This window comes from Podarcis erhardii, assembly GCF_964252035.2.
Source record: "Podarcis erhardii genome assembly, chromosome: 8".
NCBI classification, from domain to species: domain Eukaryota; kingdom Metazoa; phylum Chordata; class Lepidosauria; order Squamata; family Lacertidae; genus Podarcis; species Podarcis erhardii.
In genome coordinates this window covers 13,247,675-13,269,188 of record NC_138499.1, presented here as the reverse complement: position 1 = coordinate 13,269,188, position 21,514 = coordinate 13,247,675, and the positions used below count along the sequence as shown (strand labels likewise).

The 21,514-nt window shown below is 46.4% G+C and overlaps 1 long non-coding RNA gene across 1 annotated transcript in view; it reads left to right on the top strand.

The window, feature by feature from the left end:
• Positions 1-844: 844 nt before the first annotated feature.
• The window catches only part of LOC309349121, a 220,413-nt gene continuing 199,743 nt past the window's right edge, over positions 845-21,514 (top strand). The window contains exons 1-2 of the long non-coding RNA XR_014159733.1: positions 845-3,182; positions 3,735-4,323. This is a non-coding gene — a long non-coding RNA (uncharacterized lncRNA). The remainder of the gene's footprint in view (positions 3,183-3,734; positions 4,324-21,514) is intronic.

Below are 21,514 nucleotides of genomic sequence, written 5' to 3'. Positions count from 1 at the left end.
ATAAATTATTAAAAACTAAAAGCTTTCCTAAACACGGCTGCCTTCAGATGTCTTCTAAAAGTTTGGTAATTATTGTTCTCTTTGACATCTGGTGGGAGGGCGTTTCACAAGGCGGGTGCCACTACCAAGAAGGCCCTCTGCCTGGTCCCCTGTAGCTTCACTTCTCACAGTGAGGGAACCGCCAGAAGGCCCTCGACGCTCAGTGTCCTGGCTGAATGATGGGGGTGGAGACGCTCCTTCATAATTGTGGATGGGGAAAATGTTACCCAACTCAGACCACATCAATGGGATCCAGAATTCTGTCTAATCCTCTTTAAAAGCCAGATAGGTTGGTGGCCATCACTGCCTCTTGCAAGAGTGAGTGTCATAGTTTAACTAAGTGCTTTGTGAAGAAGCACTTCCTTTTATCTGTCCTGAATTTTCCAAGATTCAGCTTCATCGGATGCCCATGAGTACTAGCGTTGAGAGAATCTGTCGTTGGCACACACACAAACACACTCTCCCACCAAGCACACATTGCCTCTTATTGTATTGACTTTCATCCTTCAAGTTAATTTCAGGGCAGGGAGAAGACCACGTGGGAGCCACAGGAGGTCTCTGTGTCTGCAGGTGATGATTGAATCATGAGCTATGAGCACTAGCTGCAGCGGAAGGGAAGGTGTCAAAGCAGCAACAGCGAGGGGAGACAAACAGGATTTAAAAATACATTGTTAAAAATAATCACATAGTTGAAAAATTGGGGAAGACATAAAAGTAAAAGGGTAAAGGGACCCCTGACCATTAGGTCCAGTCATGGCCGACTCTGGGGTTGCGGCACTCATCTGCTTTATTGGCCGAGGGAGCCGGTGTACAGCTTCCGGGTCATGTGGCCAGCATGACTAAGCCACTTCTGGTGAACCAGAGAAGCGCACGGAAATGCCTTTACCTTCCTGCCGGAGCGGTACCTATTTATCTACTTGCACTTTGACGTGCTTTCGAACTGCTAGGTTGGCAGGAGCAGGGACCAAACAATGGGAGCTCACCCCGTCATAGGGATTCAAACTGCCGACCTTCTGATCGGCAAGTCCTAGGCTCTGTGGTTTAACCCACAGCTCCACCCGTGTCTCATTGGGGAGGACATAAGTTGGATCAAATGCTGCATGAGCTGTATTCTTCTCATGCAGTGGGACTTCCCTTCTTCTCGCTCCATACTCTCTCAGAATCTGCCCCAGAGACTCCCCCAACTCCCTGGAGCAATTTTTGAGGATGTTGGGGGAGGCCTTCAGGAGAGAGCTCCGGTGGGGAAAGTTCCATTGCTACCACAGAATGAGGTAGTTGTACAGTAGTACCTCTAGTTACAAACTTAATTCGTTCTGGAGGTCCGTTCTTAACCTGAAACTGTTCTTAACCTGAGGCACGCTTTTGCTAATGGGGCCTCTTGATGCCGCTGCGCTGCCGGCCCACGATTTCCATTCTCATCCTGGGGCAAAGTTCTCAACTCGAAGTAACTCTTCCAGGTTAGCAGAGTTTGTAACCTGAAGTGTTTGTAACCTGAGGCGTTTGTAACTCGAGGTACTACAGTACTCCTTTGAAATCACTGTTTTGGGGTTGAAAATCAAATCTGGAGATTGTTTGAGGCTGTCAACGCCGTCACACACTAATTTCCAGATTTTGGGAGCCCTCCAATATCAATAAACCAAAAGGTCAGAAGTGACGCATCTTCAATTTACAGGCAGAGAGACAAAGAAAAATTGTTTTGAAAATGGCTTTGAACATGGTATTTTGAGGCAAATTCCAGCATCCTTTCTGGATCAAAGACCAGTTTGTCAGGCCATTAATATAATCCTATAGATCAGTGTGGGTCTGCAGACCTCAGGGGGGTCTGTGTAACCCACCCAGGGGGGTCTGTGGCACCATTCAAATAACAAAAACTACCATGGAGATATCAAAAATATTCAAAAGTAGGAGTCCCATGACTTGGCTTTTGGGGAAAAAAGAGGTCCACACTATTTAGCTGATTGGGAGCCACTGCTCCCAAAGCCGCCTACTCAGAAGAAAGCCCCATTGAGTTCAGTGGGACTTCCTCCCCAGGTAAATGTGTAGCAGAAGTGCCATCTTCTTAAGGGGATTGAGTGGGCCTGTGCAAGACATTTTACAACATCATGACGTCATGCACATAACAGCTCATGACGTCCTGACGGTCTGTGCACAGCGCCACCGGGCGGAACCAAATGCCTCCTGAATATTGAAGGGGCTTGGTCCCCTCAAAAATACTTTGGGGACCCTGAAACTTCCTCAGCCCCATGGTGCTTGTTATGTACTGAGTTGAATAGGATCCAAAATGCAGCAGTCTGATTGGTCCTAGAACAATAGGATTCAGAATGCAGCAGTCTGATTGGTCCTAGTAAAATAGGACCCAGAATGTAGCAGTCTGATTGGTCCACAGGAGCCACCCAATCCAGCTCCAGGTGGAAGTGAATCCGCAACCTGATTGGCCTACAGGATTAGCCAATCACATGGGGCCCATTGTGTAAATAATGTATATAAAGCAGACATTCTGGGGGAACTTCCATTCCTCCTCACCACTATGACCTGAATAAAGAGCATGAAATCCACTTTCGACTCCGAGTATATTTCAGTGCTCCTTGGTGTATAGGATTGCAGCCTTAAAGGATGTGAGGCAACCAACAAGAGTCATGAAAATATCATTTCCTCTGCAGAATGGGAAGCTTGATGCTCCTCCGAACTGCAATCTGGCTCCTTAATATTCCCAGTAGCATAGTTCACACACTTTATCACAAAAGGAGCTTTGAGTTCTTAGGGTTTAAGCTTGTCCTTGATTAGGTTGGCTTGGAATGTCTCCTCACCCCACCGCATTGTTTGCCGGTGTCTGATTGGAATGCACAAAAGCCCACAGTTGCTAAGATTAAGGCTTTTTTTCACAGTTCTTGGATTACTTACTAGGTAGGCCCCCATCTTTTGTTCCTCTGCTCATTCATTTGCCAAATGGGGTAAAGGTGCTCTGAATTGGTTGGGCTTAAACTGGGATTAGGAACCACGTGCAACATTCAAACAATGGGTGGCTTTATGAACCTTTTTTAAAGCCTACCTTCACAGCCGCTCAACTTTTTTTTTAAGTGTGATGATGCCAATAGGAATGTCTGGTCTTTTTACCGGTGCTACCAGACTGTTACTGCTTTCAGGTGAGATTCAATCACCTATTTTCAAAGTTGGGTTGCGTGTTCAAAGTGAATCGGAGATTTTTTTTCCATAACCAAACCGCTTTCCCTAAAAAGTAATTGAAGGTGCAAGATAACCATTTCTTGCCTAATCTCCCCACAAACACTTCAGAATGGAGGGTCAATAAACAGATCACATGGAAGCAGCTTATTGGTTCAGGTTTCACCTTTTTGACACTAACCTTATACTGCAAGTAAATCTACTAGTTTACTTTCCTCCCTCGTTGCTTTTACTCTCTGTTTTATCGTTTCGATTCCATTGTTTCCATCACATTTACTATTGCTGGCTGCCCCTGAACTACGTACGCATATCAAAGGGCAGCGTGGACATTTGTAAAATCAAATGATCAAATAAAACAAGATAACGTGGAATGAATGGGAAAGGGCTGGAACATTTTTCCACCTGTGAGCTTTGCTTGATTCGAAACTCCACATCAAAGCCCAGCTCCCCTCTCGGCTATTTCTTCTTGTCCCCACAGAAGGTGCTCAAACCCGTAAACATGTTTTGTTTTCTAGGAAAACCAGCCTGGCAACTCCTGAATGCAGAATTCCACACCCACCCTTGACCCAAGTACATACCGAGTATACATACTGTCTGGTTTCTTGAGAATGTACTCGAATATTTATATAGATTCTTTGATGTTCTTCTCTTTTGAAGGCCTTCAGAATATCTTCCTTTGTCCCCCACCTGCAACACCTCTCACCACCACCTTGAGAACAAACTGTCATATTCTGACTGTGATGTGATGCCAGTGACGCTGAGTAGGAACCAAAGTGTTCCAAAAATGGTTGTATGGAGGGAATTTAATAAGGAGGAACACTAAGGAAGGAACAGAAACCAACAGCAACACAGCCATTTTACCAGCAGCATATTTCTTCATGTCAGGGTGTGGGACTCGTCCTTTGGGTAGTGAGTGGAGGTTCCCCAGGCAAACAAAGTCTAAGAAATGTTCAGCTATCTATACTTAAGTTGTGTTTGGAGCATGACAAACCAGGAAAATCAAGTGTCCAACTAGAAAAGGTTTTGGACTTTATGGTCCATCATGTATAATCGCTTTGCTTAGCTCCTGGAAGCAACTCCAAGAGAAGTACAGTGGTACCTCAGGTTAGAACTTAATTCATTCCGGAGGTCCATTCTTAACCTGAAACTGTTCTTAACCTGAGGTACCACTTTAGTTAATGGGGCCTCCTGCTGCCACTGTGCTGCCGCCACAAAATTCCTGTTCTCATCCCGAAGCAAAGTTCTTAACCCAAGGTACTATTTCTGGGTTAGCGGAGTCTGTAACCTGAAGCATCTGTAACCTGAAGCGTCTGTAACCCGAGGTAACACTGTACTTCCTTTCCCTTGGTGCCAGGCTTAATCCAAAGGAACCACTATCCTGCATATCCATATAAGGTTCAGGTTTGCATGTGTCACCTATTCTTGCTGTTATGGAAGGATGAAACCCGTAGCAGAAACAGTGGAACCTCGGGTTGCAAATGTGATCCGTGCGGGAGGCACGTTCGCAACCCGCAGTGCCGCATCTGCGCACGCACAGGTTGCGATTTGGCGCTTCTGCGCATGCACGAAGCACAATTTAGCATTTCTGCGCATGGACGAGCGCTGAAACCCAGAAGTAACCTGTTCCAGTACTTCCGGGTTCTGCGCGGCGCACAACCCGAAAATGCGTAACCTAAAGCATTTGTAACCCGAGGTACCACTGTATAGCGATTCTGAAGGAGAAAGAGCGTTGGAGCTCTCAGCACACCTGTGAGATCAGAACTTGGAAACAGCCAATTAACTAATGGGGGATGGTATGTAATTTCTATCGAGGCTTTATTTTTTGGTTTTGCCTCCATTTTCTATGTGATTTTCTAGAGATGTTGCAAACTATTTTGCTTTTAAAAAAAGAAAAGAAATATTTACCTGAAAGTTCATTCTTCCCCCTTCCTGTCAAGTCTAGCTAATTATCTTTGCACAGGAGAGAATGTTTTAAGATGGTGTGTGTGTGTGTGTGTGTTACGGGCTAAGCTTGGATCCTAGAACAATAGGCAGGCAGGATTCTAGAATGCAACAACCTGATTGGCTGCAGGGGCAGCCCAATCAGACCCCAGGAGGAAGTTAATCAGCCTATTAGGCTGGTAGGAACCTAGGATGCAACAACCGATTGGCATGCAGTAGCAGCCAAATCAGGCTCCAGGAGGGAAACAGAATCAACCAATCAGATGGGACTCATTGTGTAAATAATGTATATAAAGCCTGAGGTTTTTTGGGGGAATTCATTCACGGTTTTTCGAGCTGCAATAAAGAGCATTAAATCACTACATGACTCTGAGTATATTTGGGGGGGGGGGGGGAACGGACACCAGAAATAAGGAGATCTTTGCCACAGCAACGACACAACCACACCCCCGACCTTGTAAAGGCCCTGCGTCTTCAAGGGTATATGAACGAGAATTTAGTCAGCCTGCTTATGGCAGACTCCGAACAAAATATAGATCACAGGTTGCGCCTAATTGTATGTTCTGGTTTTATGAGACCCATGGCCACTGAGCCAAGACTGTTGGTGTCAAAGAGCTATTGTTCAAACCTCCTCGGCTGTAATGTATGCTCTGTTTCCTCCTTCGCCAGCCCTCCGTGGGTTCTGCCTCCTTGGGTCATTACCCACATTTCATTTCAGAAACTGCCATTCGCAGCCATTAAGCATTGGTATTAAAATACATGATGCATTAGGCCTATATATAGGTGGGAAATGTGGATAATGGTCAGAACGTTCCCTGAACTGGAAGGTTTTCGCTTTGATCCACCAAGAGCAAAAAGAGAGAGCGAAGGGCGGATGCAGAGTCCTTCCCGCAGGATTTGCCAAAAGAACGAGCCGTCTTGTTCACGGGGCCTGTAGCTCAGCATCCTTCTCCAATGTACTAATGCACTTTCTCTTCTCTAGTATTTCTCTCATATATTTGTGTGTGTGTGTGTGTGTGTGTGTGTGTGTGTGTGTTTAAACATATCATTTTCAACAATAATTAAACATACCATATTTTTCGCCCTATAAGATGCATCAGACCATAAGACGCACCTAGTTTTTGGAGGAGGAAAACAAGAAAAAAAATATTCTGAATCTCAGAAGCCAGAACAACAAGAAGGATCGCTGTATAGCGAAAGCAGCGATCCCTCTTGCTGTTCTGGCTTCTGGGATAGCTGCGCAGCCTGCATTCGCCCCATAAGACGCACACACATTTCCCCTTATTTTTTAGGAGGGAAAAAGTGAGTCTTATAGAGCAGAAAATATGGTCAGATGTCAAAGAGATAAGGAACTATTTCACTTTTAAAAGACAACTGAAGGCGGCCCTGTTTAGGGAAGTTTTTAATGATTGATGCTTTATTGTTTTAATATTCGGTTGGAAGCTGCCCAGAGTGGCTAGGGAAACCCAGCCAGATGGGTGGGGTATTAATAATAATAATTATTATTTTATCACTAAAATAAATGATAAAAAGGCAAACGGCTAATCTGAAACATGTTGATCTGAAGCTGATAGCTGATCTGAGAAGCCAACTCCCAAAGCGGTTCTAATATAAACCAATGAACTTTCAAGCACAATGTAATATATGGCTATTTATGTTGAAGAAAGAAAGGCTGTTTAAAAGTGACGTGCAATGCATATGGAACAAATACAAAATCCACACATTTCATAGGATGCTAATGAAATCCTGAAAAGATGAAAAGCTCTTATTGATGAGTAAAATGCAGGCTCCAAATCTATTTCACAGTTGACCACAGCTGAACCAAAATGAATGCTGCTCAAACTGTCCACATTCCATAAACCTTCACATCTGATACTATATACATCTGTTATCTAGCTTAAAAAATGCAGCAGGGTGCTGTAATTTTAATGCAAATTGCAAACATCTTCTGAACTGGGGGGGGGGGGGAATTAGTGATGGATCTATTTTGACTGTTTTTTTTAACTTAGTAAGTAAATTGGAACCCTCAAAGCATTGCATGTATCAGGGATGAGGACTTTTGTGGTTGGACTCAGCCCCGGGCCACTAGTCAGGGATGATGGGAGTTGTAGTCTAGCAATGTTTGGAAGGGAGTTTGGAGGCTCCCCATTCCTGCCACAGATTCACACAAACATGTCGACTGCACATTTATTTCAGGGCATTTCTGACTCTAAAGTTTTCTTCCTCTTTTTTGGTTCTTAGGACTGATGGTTGGTCCATTATTCTGCTTGCAATACGCACAATATGCAAGTTGTGAAACTGAGGTCCTCATACAACTGATGAAAGCCCTCTGGGAATATTAAGTCCCACTGCTAGGGAGCAGCTTCTACATGGAGGCAACTTTCAGTGTAGTCAAAAATGCCCTGTGCAAATCAAAACTGAGGAAAATATTTTGATTCCAAAGGAGAATAGGGTACAGCCTGAAGGCACATGATGTGCCAATCTTGTTATAGCTGAGCAAATATGTGTCGATGATGATGATGATTTATACCCCAGCCCCTCTGGGCGGCTCCCAACAAAATACAGTGGTACCTCTGAATGCGAACGGGATCTGTTCCAGAGCCCTGTTCGCATCCTGAAGCAAACATAACACACGACTGTTCATCTGCACGTGCGCAGGTCTCTTTTTGCCACTTCCGTGCATGCGCGTGACATCATTTTGAGCGTCTGCACATGCGTGAGCGGCAAACCCCGGAAGTAACGCACTCTGTTACTTCCGGGTCACTGCGGAGTGTCACAGCTAAAATGGCCGCTGTTTCTTTAATGCGAATAAAGCTGGGTCAACATGACTCAGCAGTCTGCACCAAGTTGTATATATAAGTGAGAAATGTTAGTTTGTTGCTGAGGCTGGTGTCTGGTGTTTGGGTTGGTTGGTTGGTTGGTGCTGGTGTGTATTCTTATTCAGTCATGTTTTGCACAAAGACTTTTAAGAATAAAACTCTGCAAGGATATTCTCGTGGACTCTTTTTGTGCCGACAAGGGTCCGAGGACCAGGCTGAGGAGACAAAGGGAGGTCAGAACCCTTTCCTCCTTTTTGCTTTTTACAAACACTGACACGGAGCGCAACCCGAAAATGCTTATTCTGAAGCGTATTCATCCCGAGGTATGACTGTATTAAAAACACAATACAGCATTAAACATTAAAAACTTCCCTAAACAGGGCTGCCTTCAGATGTCTTTTAAAAGTAAGATAGTTGCTTATTGCCTTGAAATCTGCTGTGAGCACGTGCCACAGGGCAGGTGCCACTACCGAGAAGGCCCTCTGCTTTCTTCCCTGTAGCTTCGCTTCTCACAGGGAGGGAACTGCCAGAAGGCCCTCGGCGCTGGACCTCAGTGTCTGGGCAGAATGATGGGGGTGGAGACACTCCTTCAGGTATATTGGGCCGAGGCTGTTTAGGGCTTTAAAGGTCAGCACAAACAGTTTGAATTGTGCTCGGAAACGTACTGGGAGCCAATGCAGATCTCTCAGGACTGGTGTTACCATATATGGTCTCGGCAGCCACTCCCAGCAGTGGCGTAGCGTGGGGGGTGCAGGGGGCCCGGCCGCACCGGGCGTAACATCTGGGGGGCGCGCTCACCGCCTCCGGAGTCGCCGAAGAGCCTCGGGCGCAGGCTGTAGCAGAGCCCCATGTCTCGCGGAACTGACGAGCTGTGCGCGCGTCCGGCCTGAAGGCGTCCGGCAGGCAGCGGCTCTCAGCGCTCGTCGCGGTCCCTGCGCGTCAGGGCTGTGGAGGGCGCACCAGGCAGCCCCTCCTCACAGCCCCCCCGCCACCACCGCTGCTGCAGCTGCTGGGCCATGTTGCATTTTCCTCGCCTCTCTGCTTTCCTCCGGGCAAGCGGCGTCGTTTGGGTGGCAGCGCCAGCGGCAACTCGCCTCAGATCACCTGACACGGACCCATTGCCGCTGCCGTGGCTACCTTACCGTAAATACCCCAGCCCAGGCAGCAGCAAGAAGCTGGCAGCGATGGCAGGTTAGGGGTTAGGGGCGCAAATTACTTGCCTTGCCCCGGGTTAGGGGGCACAAATTACTTGCCTTGCCCCGGGTGCTGACAACCCATGCTACGCCGCTGACTCCCAGTCACCACTCTAGCTGCCGCATTTTGGATTAATTGCAGTTTCCAAGTCACCTTCAAAGGGAGCCCCATGTAAAGCGCATTGCAGTAGTCCAAGCGGGAGATAACCAGAACATGCACCACTCTGGTAAGAGCTGGTAGACAGCTGCCCTGGACACAGAATTGACCTGCACCTTCATGGACAGCTGTGAGTCCAAAATGACTCCCAGGCTGCGTACCTTGTCCTTCAGGGGCACAATGGGAATTACCCCATTCAGGACCAGGGAGTCCTCCACACCATCCCGCCCCCTGTCCCCCAAGAACAGCACTTCTGTCTTGTCAGGATTCAACCTCAATCCGTTAGCCTCCATCCATCCTCCAACTGCCTCCAGACATTCAGGTTAGGCCACGGATAGGAAATTGATTGGGTACACCACATAGGCAGTCTTAAGATCCATTGCGGAAAATAGGCAGGATCCAGATGAAACCAAAACAGAGCTGGAAAAAACAGAAGATGGAAATTTGAATTTTTCAGGAAAAAATATGGACGGATAAGTATAGTTGACATGAAAAGAGACTGGGATACAAGGATTTGGGTGTGGATTAAAGATTGTATAATAACTAATTATGGACTGGTGCTCTAATACATAAACACAGTGAAGAAATCTAGGGGGAAATGAAGAAGACAGATTGAATGTTTCCTAATATTGGAGGTAACTTTGTGATGCTGGACCCAAGGAGAATCTATTGTAGACTATTATATTATTTGGAGAACTTTTCTTGGACTTACTGCATTGAAAGAAGTAATGAACTGGAGAGTCCTGGATTAAAGACTGGAAAATCACCTAGCAGAGGGGGAGCATCTGAATGCTAATTTGGACTGAACATTTGACTATTTTGAAGAACTATTGCATATATAACTGACAGACGAATAGTTGGAAGTCCTATTTCCTTGCTTTCTGTCCTTCCTTAATTCCTTCCTTCCTTCCTTCTCTTATTTCTTTCTTTAGTACTTTCTATTGCTCTTTCTCTATTCTTTCATTCTCTTTAGGTTAGTTTGACTTTTATTGTATTTTGTATTGAAAACTTTTAATAAAAAAATGATTTAAAAATAAAAAACCAAGTAGGATCGAGTTGAAACAGAAACAGAGCTGGCCCTACTATTTGACAAAGTGAGGCAACTGCCTCAGGTGGCAGATCCCTCCTTACCACCGACTCTGGGCTGTTCCTCACCTTTGGAAGAAAGAGCCTTTCCAATCTTAAACTAGCTTGTTCTTTCCGCTCTCTAAACTGCTACTAAACGGAGTTTGGATCTGCGGCAACTTTATGTCAGCTTCTTTTACATAGAATTGCTCCCTTAGAATTCCTGACCAATGCTGGGTACAAGGCCGCTGGTTTATTGAAGATCAAACTCTCTTACAGTCCTACCTTGGTTGTCGAACGCTTTGGTACTCATCCATTTTGGCTCCTGAATGCCGCAAACCCAGAAGTGAGTGTTCCGGTTTGCAAACATTCTTTGATAGCTGAATGTCTGGTGGAGCTTCTATGGCTTCCGATTGGCCTCAGGAGCTTCCTGCAGCCATTCAGAAGCCACACCTTGGTTTCTGAACATTTTGGAAGTCGAACGGACTTCCAGAATGGATTCCGTTCGACTTCTGAGGTACCACTGTATTTTCTGTCTTCTCCTCTTCTTGGCAGCATCCATTGAGAGCAGTAAGAAAAAGTTGGACTACGAAAGAGAAATCTAGCCTGTTGTTTCCAGAGCAGTCATCCCATCATAATGCTCTATGCACCACTGTTAACTCCTGAAGACAGAAACCAGTTTCTAAACCTGGGAGGAGGGGAGTATTCAGAAGCCAGAGTTGCAGATTTCCACCCTCTCAGTCAAATCTCCATGTTTGCCCACCCAAGCAAAATTTGCAACTGAGCCGGCTGGCTTCTTTTAAAAGGTTTAAAGCAACAGCTTGGGCCTCAGCGAGAAAGGGGTGAAAAGGCGAAATGGAAAGGGAAGGGGAAAAAAAAAACATATTAGTGATATTTTGTGGACTCTCTGAAAGGTAGGGATATGTGGCAATCAGAAATGGAGCTTTGCAGCATCACAGCTGGAAGCTGAACGCAGGCTGGGGCTTGCTGAGTGTTCAGTTCTATCAGTCTTACACAGTGTAACCGAACTTGAAATGTAATTTATTTTCTTGGCACTCTTGTGCCCTAAATTGCATTTGGTTGAAAAATACAGCCGGATGGTGGTGTTTTAACTATTTCTGCATCCCTGATGTAGCCAGTATCAGCGGTGGGGCTGTAGGGACAACACTGATGGTTCTAGTAGAAATGTGTTGTGACTCAGCTGTGTGTTGTTGTGCTGCTGGTTTGTAAAGCTTCTAGATTTTTTTCCAGAATGTAATCCCTGCCCACAGGCATGGCACAAAAGGAGGAAAGGGATGGGCAAGGAAGAGGAAATGGGAACTCAAGGCACCAGTTACAAAACTGGGCTTAGGATCAACCAGTCGGAATGAAGACAGTTCAGGGAGAGGCATTTTAGCTGCTCTTCCTCCCACCCATCTTCCTCTGTTGCAGCCAGGGAAAATGCCTTAACGTAATATGCTTATAGATAATATACAATTATTAAGGAATCCGGTGGCTGCCGACCCACAGTAGGTGAGCACATGAACATAGGACGCGGCCTTCTGTTGAGTCAGATCATTGGCGCATCTAACATCTGGTCCAAATACCACCAGCTCTCCACTGGAAAGTCACCAGGGCCCTTTGGCAAACCTAACTGGGGATGCCAAGGATTGAACCAAGATCTTATCCATGCAAAGCTTGTGCATGCAGGGCCGGCCCACCCAAGAGGCAAGGTGAGGCAGCTACCTCAGGCAGCAGGATCCACAGGGGCAGCAGGTCTAGTCTCCAAGGAATGTATTGCCCACTGCTGCTGCTGCCATGGTAGCAGCGGCAGCTGTGTTGTGCTCCTTTGACCTGCCGTCTCCTCTGCAGCCCTGCTCCCAGTGGCTTCTTGGCAAATTGGAGGCGCTACTGGTCTCCTCCCTCCCTTGTTCTGCGGGTATAGGGTAGTATACTAAACAAACAAAAAACAAATATTCACTCATCCCTTCTTCCCTCGTAGGGGGCAGGGACTTGCCTCAGGGTGTGATATACCATCCATACATCATTTTCGTATAATTCTCTTTTAACAATATACATGTTCTTGCCCAGATGTCCCCATCAGCAGTCTGACCATTGCATTCTGCATCAACTGAAGCTTCTAAACTAGACCCAAGGGCAGTCCCACGTAGCACTGCGGCTTCAAGGTCACCAACACATAGACTACAGTGGTCAAGCTATCCCTGTCCAGGAATGGCCAGACCTGGAGAACCAGACTATGTTCATAAAAGGAACTGCTAGCCACAGAAGACTCTATAGGTTTAATGCTGAACCTATAGACAGTTTGCTTGTTCTTTGAAGCACAGACAGGAGGAACAAATGAACAATGGGGCAGGAAGAACTTTTGGAAGTAGCAACCCACCCCCACTGAAGTTCTATCTCAGCCACCCCCAGCCTGGAGGTTTCGAGATGTTTAGACTACAGCTCCTTTTACTCCAGGCAGCGTTGCTGATGGGCTGATGGGAATTGTAGTCCAAAACATCTGGAAGACACTATTTTGGGGAGGGCTGTTCTATACTCTAGGCTGGGTAAGAGACAGTTAATTAAGTTTAAAAGCTTAGGGAGCAGAGAGATCCTTTTTTATTGCGGGGCGGGGTTTGAAATTGCCAGAAGCGCAGAAACCTGATTTGAATTTTCCTATTATGTTCCCTGCCGAGATCTCAGAAACAACCCTGCTTAGACTCTGTGTTTTGCAAATACAGACAGTTCTTCAGTGTTAGATTTCTTAGCATGAAGCCCAAAAGACCTTTGCTGTTCTGATTTCAAATTAGGCCTTTTGCAAAAAAAAGAAAGAAAGAAAAGATAGAAAAAAGATGAGAGAAACAGATTTTGGACATTATTTTCAGCTGCATTTCCAGACTCTGAGAATTTTTTTTTTTTTTTTAAAGACACACCAACAGTCATTGTTTGGGTCCCTGGAAGGGGGAAATGCAGAATCTTTGGAGGGTAATTCAGATGGAGACATGGGTGGGGTTTACCACTGAATTGGAACAAATGTCATAGAATCGAAGAAGAAGAAGAAGAAGAACAGTAGTAGTAGTAGTAGTAGTAGTTTGGATTTGATATCCCGCTTTATCACTACCCCAAGGAGTCTCAAAGCGGCTAACAATCTCTTTTTCCTTTCCTCCCCCACAACAAACACTCTGTGAGGTGAATGGGGCTGAGAGACTTCAAAGAAGTGTGACTAGCCCAAGGTCACCCAGCAACTGCATGTGGAGGAGCAGGGAATCAAACCCAGTTCACCAGATTACGAGTCCACTGCTCTGAACCACTACACCACACTGGCTCTTAGAGTTGGAAGGGACCCAAGGGTCATCTAGTCCAACCTCCTGCAATGCAGGAATCTCAGCTAAAGCATCCTTGACATTTGGCCACCCAACCTCTGCTTTAAAATTTCCAAGGAAGGAGAGTCCATCACCTCTCATGGGAGTCTGTTCCAATGTCAAACAGCTCTTACTGTCAGAAAGTTTTTCTCTATGTTTAGTTGGAATCTCCTTTCTTGCAACTTGGGATGGTACAGCATGGGATGCCCAATTAACTGTAAATTGCCTTTTCCTTTTCCCTATAAATAGCAAATTGCTATCATTAATGAATTACTATTATTAAGAAAGAGAAGTTCCACCAGTGTTTCAGACTCTGTTGTGCAGGGTTGGGTGAATGTGTTGACTTTTTGCAGTCTTACATGTCTTTTTGGCAAGAAACTTTCCCCTAACGGAATGCACTTTTGTACATTGCTTACACTAGCGTATCCCTTTTTGCAGGCACTCCTTGCAGATTTTCACATTTTTGTACGCATTTTTGTCATAACTAAGGCTAGTCCTATTTGGAGTTGACATACTGTAGCTATTGGAAATTACTAGCTTAGATTCAAAAATTTCAATGGGTCTACTCAGAATTTTGTTTCAGCCATAACTCACTGGAACTCAGTTCCGGCACCTCTCAGGTGAGCACCATTGCCATTCTAAAAGAACAAGGAAGGTGTTTGTGGTGAGTTCCAGCACCTCTCTTTCTAGAAAAACAGCACTGGGTCTACTTAGATTAGGACTAGTAGTGAGCACAACCCTAGATCTTCATTTTTTAAAGTCCTTTTCATCTTCATACTTTCCCAGCTTTGTTAGTTTGCAGAATTCACAGAATTATGATCCTTGTTTATTCTCCCCATGCCCAAGTTTCTATCTCAGCATTTAACTGCATATTTTGTTGTTTAGTCATTTAGTCGTGTCCGACTCTTCGTGACCCCATGAACCAGAGCACGCCAGGCACTCCTGTCTTCCACTGCCTCCTGCAGTTTGGTCAGACTCATATTGGTAGCTTTGAGAACACTGTCCAACCATCTTGTCCTCTGTCGTCCCCTTCTCCTTGTGCCCTCCATCTTTCCCAACATCAGGGCCTTTTCCAGGGAGTCTTCTCTTCTCATGAGGTGGCCAAAGTATTGGAGCCTCAGCTTCAGGATCTGTCCTTCCAGTGAGCACTCAGTGCCGATTTCCTTAAGAATGGATAGGTTTGATCTTCTTGCAGTCCATGGGACTCTCAAGAGTCTCCTTCAGTACCAGAATTCAAAAGCATCAATTCTTTGGTGATCAGCCTTCTTTATGGTCCAGCTCTCACTTCCATACATCACTACTGGGAAAATCAGTAGTGCATATACTCACTGCATATATCTGACTGCTAATATGCAGCCTGTGATTCTACCAGCAGCGGTGATGAGGTTTGTTTTGACATGCTGTGATCAGCGTTACACCACCAGTGACTCAAACTGGGAAATCTGGTATCAGGGCCAAGGTATATTTGTCTCTGCACCACCAGGACAGCTCACAAATGGAGGGAATGGCTGGCCTGATCCAGACTGCTAGCACTAACCTTAAACATGGCTGGAAAGCATAGCTGGAAGCTTATCAGACCACTTGGACCGAATGATCTGGAGAGGCAGTAAGACAAATGAGCTTCCCTCCAGATGTGATGGACTACAAGTCCCATCATCCATGACCATTGGTCATGCTGGCTGAGACTGGAGGTTGGCTATTTCTGTAATAACTGCTGTCTCCAGTTCTAGTTTCTCTAGTTTGAGCAACTTGTCAGTCACCACAGTTTCCTGATTGATTGTCCTGATACCATCATCTCCATGTTTTTGAAACCCAACTATCTCCATGACCTTTGGAGGCAGTATGTCTCTAAAGGCCACTTGATGGGAATCACAAGCAGGGAGAGCATTGCAATCCTCAGGTTCCATTTTCGGGCTATCCCAGGCCTCTGGTTGGCCACGGTGAGAGCAGAATGCTGGACTAGATGAGTCTTTGGCCTGATCTTGCAGGGCTTTTCTTGAATTCTCATGGGCTTGGAATATTTCACTTCTGCAACATGTCCTGTGCCTGCCCCAGATGGTTCTTCTCACTGGTCTCTTAGACTGACATCCAGCACACTCACAGAACCTGAAACCCGGCTGTCTGAATATCTCTGCCAAATATGTGCTCTACAAATATGTGCTTCGAGCACCAGACCAACTTTGTACTACAAGGGTGTCTGCAAATGAGATATGAAGGCTGGCAGCATCAACCTCGCCAGGTGGGAATTCCTTGCAGGTGACCACATTGCCTGGAGACAAGCAGTCAAGTTGTGTATATGTAGCAGTGACCTGAGGAGAAATGACAGTAGAGAGAAGAAACTCTATGGTACATCTGCAGCAACACAATTGGACGCCTTCATCTGCCCCAGCTGCAACAAAACATGTCTGTCCCATACCAGTCTGTCCCATTTACAGCCACAGCAGGCACTGTAGCCTTCCAACAGTTTGTGTTTGCCCCCAAAGGCCCACTCCTCCATTGTCTCCTGAGACAGACAGATTCCAGCTATGGGATGGCAGGCACATGCTCAGTCTAGTACAGTCATAAAGGTAAAGGGACCCCTGACCATTAAGTCCAGTCATGGCCAACTCTGGGGTTGCGGCACTCATCTCGTTTTATTGGCCAAGGGAGCTGACATACAGCTTCCGGGTCATGTGGCCAGCATGACTAAGCCGCTTCTGGCGAACCAGAGCAGCGCACGGAAACGCCGTTTACCTTCCTGCCGGAGCGGTACTTATTTATCTACTTGCACTTAGACATGCTTTCGAACTGCTAGGTTGGCAGGAGCAGGGACCGAGCAATGGAAGCTCACCCTGTCGCGGGGATTCAAACCACCGACCTTCTGATCGGCAAGTCCTAGGCTCTGTGGTTTAACCCACAGTGCCACCTGTGTCCCAAGTACAGTCATACCTCAGGTTAAATGTGTTTCAGCATTTTCAGGTTACGTTCCGTGGCGACCCAGAAGTAACAGAGCGTGTTACTTCTGGGTTTCGCCGCTCGCGCATGTTCAGACGCTCAAAATGATGTCATGTGCATGCGTGAAAGTGGTGAATCATGACCCGCGCACGCACAGACGTGCAGATGCGGGTTGCATTTGCTTCAGGATGTGAACGGGGCTCCGGAACGGATCCCGTTCATATCCAGAGGTACCACTGTACAAGTTTGAACATATTGGGGTTCACTTCTCTACAATGCGGCCTATTCTCAAGTTTTACCGTATAACATCTATCACAGGCATCCCTCTCAACATGTCCTGGTGCTCCGTCAGGCAAGCATTTGCTCCTGCAAAAAGAGACAGAGATTGAGAACTCCCCAGACACCAAAAGAAAAAGGAGCAGCAGCAGCAGCAGGAACAACGAAGACAGGTACAGCTGCCATTAATATTAATGTTAGGAGCTGAGTGAAAAAAAGAGTAGTCAAGAGGAAGAACGACAAAGCCTGTAGCTTTGATATGTTGGTTTTTCTGCAAGACTGATAACAGCAAGGGGAATACAGAACCATGAAAAAGGAGAGAGTGAGTTGGATTCTGTTTTCCAATGCTCTGGGTCATGTCAGAGGTCCATACTGAAGTAGGGATGCGGGTGGTGCTGTGGTCTAAACCACTGAGCTTCTTGGGCTTGTGGTTCGGAAGGTCGGCAGTTTGATTCCCCACAATGGAGTGAGCTCCCGTTGCTCTGACCGAGCTCCTGCCAACCTAGCAGTTTGAAAGCATGCCAGTGCAAGTAGATAAATAGGTACCACTGCGGTGGGAAGGTAAATGGCATTTCTGTGCACTCTGGCACTCGTCACAGTCATCACAGTCCTCCATGCGCCAGTAGCGGTTTAGTCATGCTGGCCACATGACCAGGAAAACTGTGGACAAACACTGGCTCCCTCGGTCTGAAAGTGAGATGAGCGCCACAACCCCATAGTTTCCTTTTACTGGACTTAACCATCCAGGGGTCTTTGTTGTTTAGTCGTTTAGTCGTATCTCAGCATTTAACTGCATATTTTGTTGTTTAGTCATTTAGTCGTGTCCGACTCTTCGTGACCCCATGAACCATAGCACGCCAGGCACTCCTGTCTTCCACTGCCTCCTGCAGTTTGGTCAGACTCATATTGGTAGCTTTGAGAACACTGTGCAACCATCTCGTCCTCTGTCATCCCCTTCTCCTTGTGCCCTCCATCTTTCCCAACATCAGGGTCTTTTCCAGGGAGTCTTCTCTTCTCATGAGGTGGCCAAAGTATTGGAGCCTCAGCTTCAGGATCTGTCCTTCCAGTGAGCACTCAGGGCTGATTTCCTTCAGAATGGATAGGCTTGATCTTCTTGCAGTCCATTGGACTTTCAAGAGTCTCCTCCAGCACCATAATTCAAACAGGGGTCCTTTATCTTTTACTTTTAACCAGACTGAAGTGTAGGTGGGTTCCCACAAGGCACGACACAGTGATAACAGCATGAATCTTTATTGAACTAACCGAACTGGACAACAGGGGCAAAGCAACTGCTTATATACATTTCTGAAGGCCTGGGCCACTGCCACTCCGAACGTGATTGGCTGTCTAAGCTTCCAAGCTGCGAATCATAACTCAGAGTTTAAGGGCCAATAGCAGAGGCCTACATCCTGAAATGTTCTGTGATTGGATATCATGTATTGAATCAGAACACAGAATCCTTTGTCCAGACTCAAGCTTAGGCAAACACAGAGCACAGAATACATAACACATACTGTGACTCCTCCCCATCCCATTGTTAACCCAGGATTTCCAGCAGTGCCATACTGTAGATTGGGTTCCTCCCATATGACCCTAGGCATCTCATGTTACCTGGGCATGGGGTGGTGGTGGTTGTGGCTCAAGGGAGTGCATCTCCCTTGCAAATAGAAGGTCTCAAGTTCAATTCATGGCTTCTCCAGGTAAGGTTGGGAGAGAAACCATGGAGAGCCTCGGGTCCTTGTTTATGGGCTTCCCATGGGTATCAGGATGGCCAGTGTCAGAACAGAGTGGTGGACAAGATGGGCCATTGCCCTGATTCAACAGGTCATTCTTAGGAGAGCTGCTGACAGTCAGTGTGGACAATACTGAGCTAGATAGACCAAGGGTATAAGACAGCCTGTTGTCTTTGTCCATGGAGTTTTCTTGGCAGGGATACTGGAGTGGCTTGCCGGTTCCTGCTCCAGGTGGATCACGTTTGGTCAAAACTCTCCACTATGACTTGTCCATCTTGGGTGGCCCTGCACGGCATAGCTCATAGCTTCTCTGAGTTATTCTAGCCCCTTCGCCATGGCAAGGCAGTGATCGACGGCAAGGACGAGATGGTTGGACAATGTTCTCGAAGCTATGAACATGAGTTTGACCAAACTGCGGGAGGCAGTGGAAGACAGGAGTGCCTAGCGTGCTCTGGTCCATGGGGTCATGAAGAGTCGGACACGACTAAACGACTAAACAACAACATATGACAGCTTCCCACATACACAGGAGCAATGGGAACCACACATGGAATAATAATAATAATAATAATAATAATAATAATAATAATAATAATAATAATTTATACCCTGCCCATCTGGCTGGGTTTCCCCAGCCACTCTGGGCGGTTTCCAACAAAGTATTAAAATACAGTAGTCTGTTAAACATTAAAAGCTTCCCTTAAGAGGGCTGCCTTCAGATGTCTTCTAAAAGTCTGGTAGTTGTTGTTCTCTTTGACATCTGGTGGGAGGGCGTTCCACAGGGCAGGTGCCACTACCAAGAAGGCCCTCTGCCTGGTTCCCTGCAACTTGGCTTCTCGCAGTGGGGGAACCGCCAGAAGGCCCTCGGCGCTGGACCTCAGTGTCCAGGCAGAACGATAGGGGTGGGGACGCTCCTTCAGGTATACAGGACTGGGGCCATTTAGGGCTTTAAAGGTCAGCACCAACACTTTGAATTGTGCTCAGAAACGTACTGGGAGCCAATGTAGGTCTTTCAAGACTGGTGTTATGTGGTCTCGGTCCCTGGTTCAATTCCTGGCCACTGCAATTTAATAGGATCAGTTGCCAGTGAGTGATGGGAAAGACTCTCACCTCGAGAACCTAGAGAGCTTCTGCTAGCCACAGAATGGACAATACAGGTCTAGGTGGGCAAATAGCATTACCTGGTTGAAGGCAGCTTCTGTGTCATGTTGTTATTACATTGCGGGGGGGCTCTGGATGGTCTCTCAAAGATTCTTCCCAAACCTTTGAGTTTGTAGTTTGTACAGATCTGGCCTGGGCATGTGCTGATGAACCTGGAAATTTCAGTTTCTCATTTTTCCTCCTCTGTCATCCGCATCCATTTGTCACTTTCTGTATGTGTGTGTTTGCATGCATTTTTGTCAAATATAATATGTGCATATTAATGCAAAGTATTTGCTTGGGGTACTGCATCACAAGCTTCAGAGAAGTGTGACTTTAGAAGGATAGCTGTGTTTCAGTGTGCATAATTGTTTCGGGAAGTGAGAGATTGGATAGGTCTGAATAATGTCTCAGCTCCCCAGCAAACTCTGCAAAGGCCTCTTCTGCCTTCCTCCTGCGACTCCTGAAGTGGGTCCTGATCCAAACTGTGGGTCCAAGGCACCACCAAATTGCAGAGGGTTGGACTAGTTTGGAGTCCCTACGATTCTATTATTCTAGATAGCTCTGCATTTTCTCCTATGGGAGATTCAATACTACTACTACTACTACTATTACTATTACTACTACTACTACTAATAATAATAATTTTAAAAATATTATTTCTACCCCACCCATCTGGCTGGGTTTCCTCACCCACTTTGGGCAGCTTTCAACAGAATATTAAAAACAGAATAAAATTTCAAACATTAAAAACTTCCCTAAACAGGACTGCCTTCAGATGTCTTCTAAAAGTCTGATAGTTGTTTCTTTCCTTGATATCTGATGGGGGGGCATTCCACAGGGAGGGTGCCACTACTGGGAAGGCCCTCTGTCTGGTTCCCTGTAACCTCACTTCTCACAGTGAGGGAACCACCAGAAGGCTCTTGGCACTGGACCTCAGTGTCTGGGCTGAACGATGGGGGTGGAGACGCTCTTTCAGGTATACTGGACCAAGGCCATTTAGGACTTTAAAGGTCCTAAACAACACTTTGAATTGTGCTCAGAAACGTACTGGGAGCCAATGCAGATCTCTTAGGACCAGTGTTATATGGTCTCAGCAGCCACTCCCAGTCACCAGTCTAGCTGCCGCATTCTGGATTAGTTGCAGTTTCTGGGTCACCTTCAAAGGTAGCCCCAAGTAGTAGTCCAAGCTTGCAGTAGTCCAAGCAGGAGATAACCAGAGCATGCACCACCCTGGTGAGACAGTCTGTGGGCAGGTAGGGTCTCAGCCTGCATACCAGATGGAGCTGGTAGACAGCTGCCCTGGACACAGAATTGACCTGCACCTCCATGGACAGCTGTGAGTCCAAAATGACCCCCAGGCTGCGCACCTGGTCCTTCAGGGGCACAGTTACCCCATTCAGGACCAGGGAGTCCCCCACAGCTGCCCGCCCTCTGTCCCCCCAAAACAGTACTTCTGTCTTGTCAGGATTCAGCCTCCATCTATTAGCCACCATCCATCCTCTAACCACCTCCAGGCACTCACGCAGGACCTTCACCACCTTCACTGGTTCTGATTTAAGAGAGAGGTAGAGCTGGGTATTGTGTGGGAGCCTACCCCAAATCATCCCATTTTACTTTTTGTTTGGGGTCTACACTGTTTGTCTACAAAAGAGTTTCCCAAACTTGGGTCTCCAGCTGTTGTTGGACTACAACT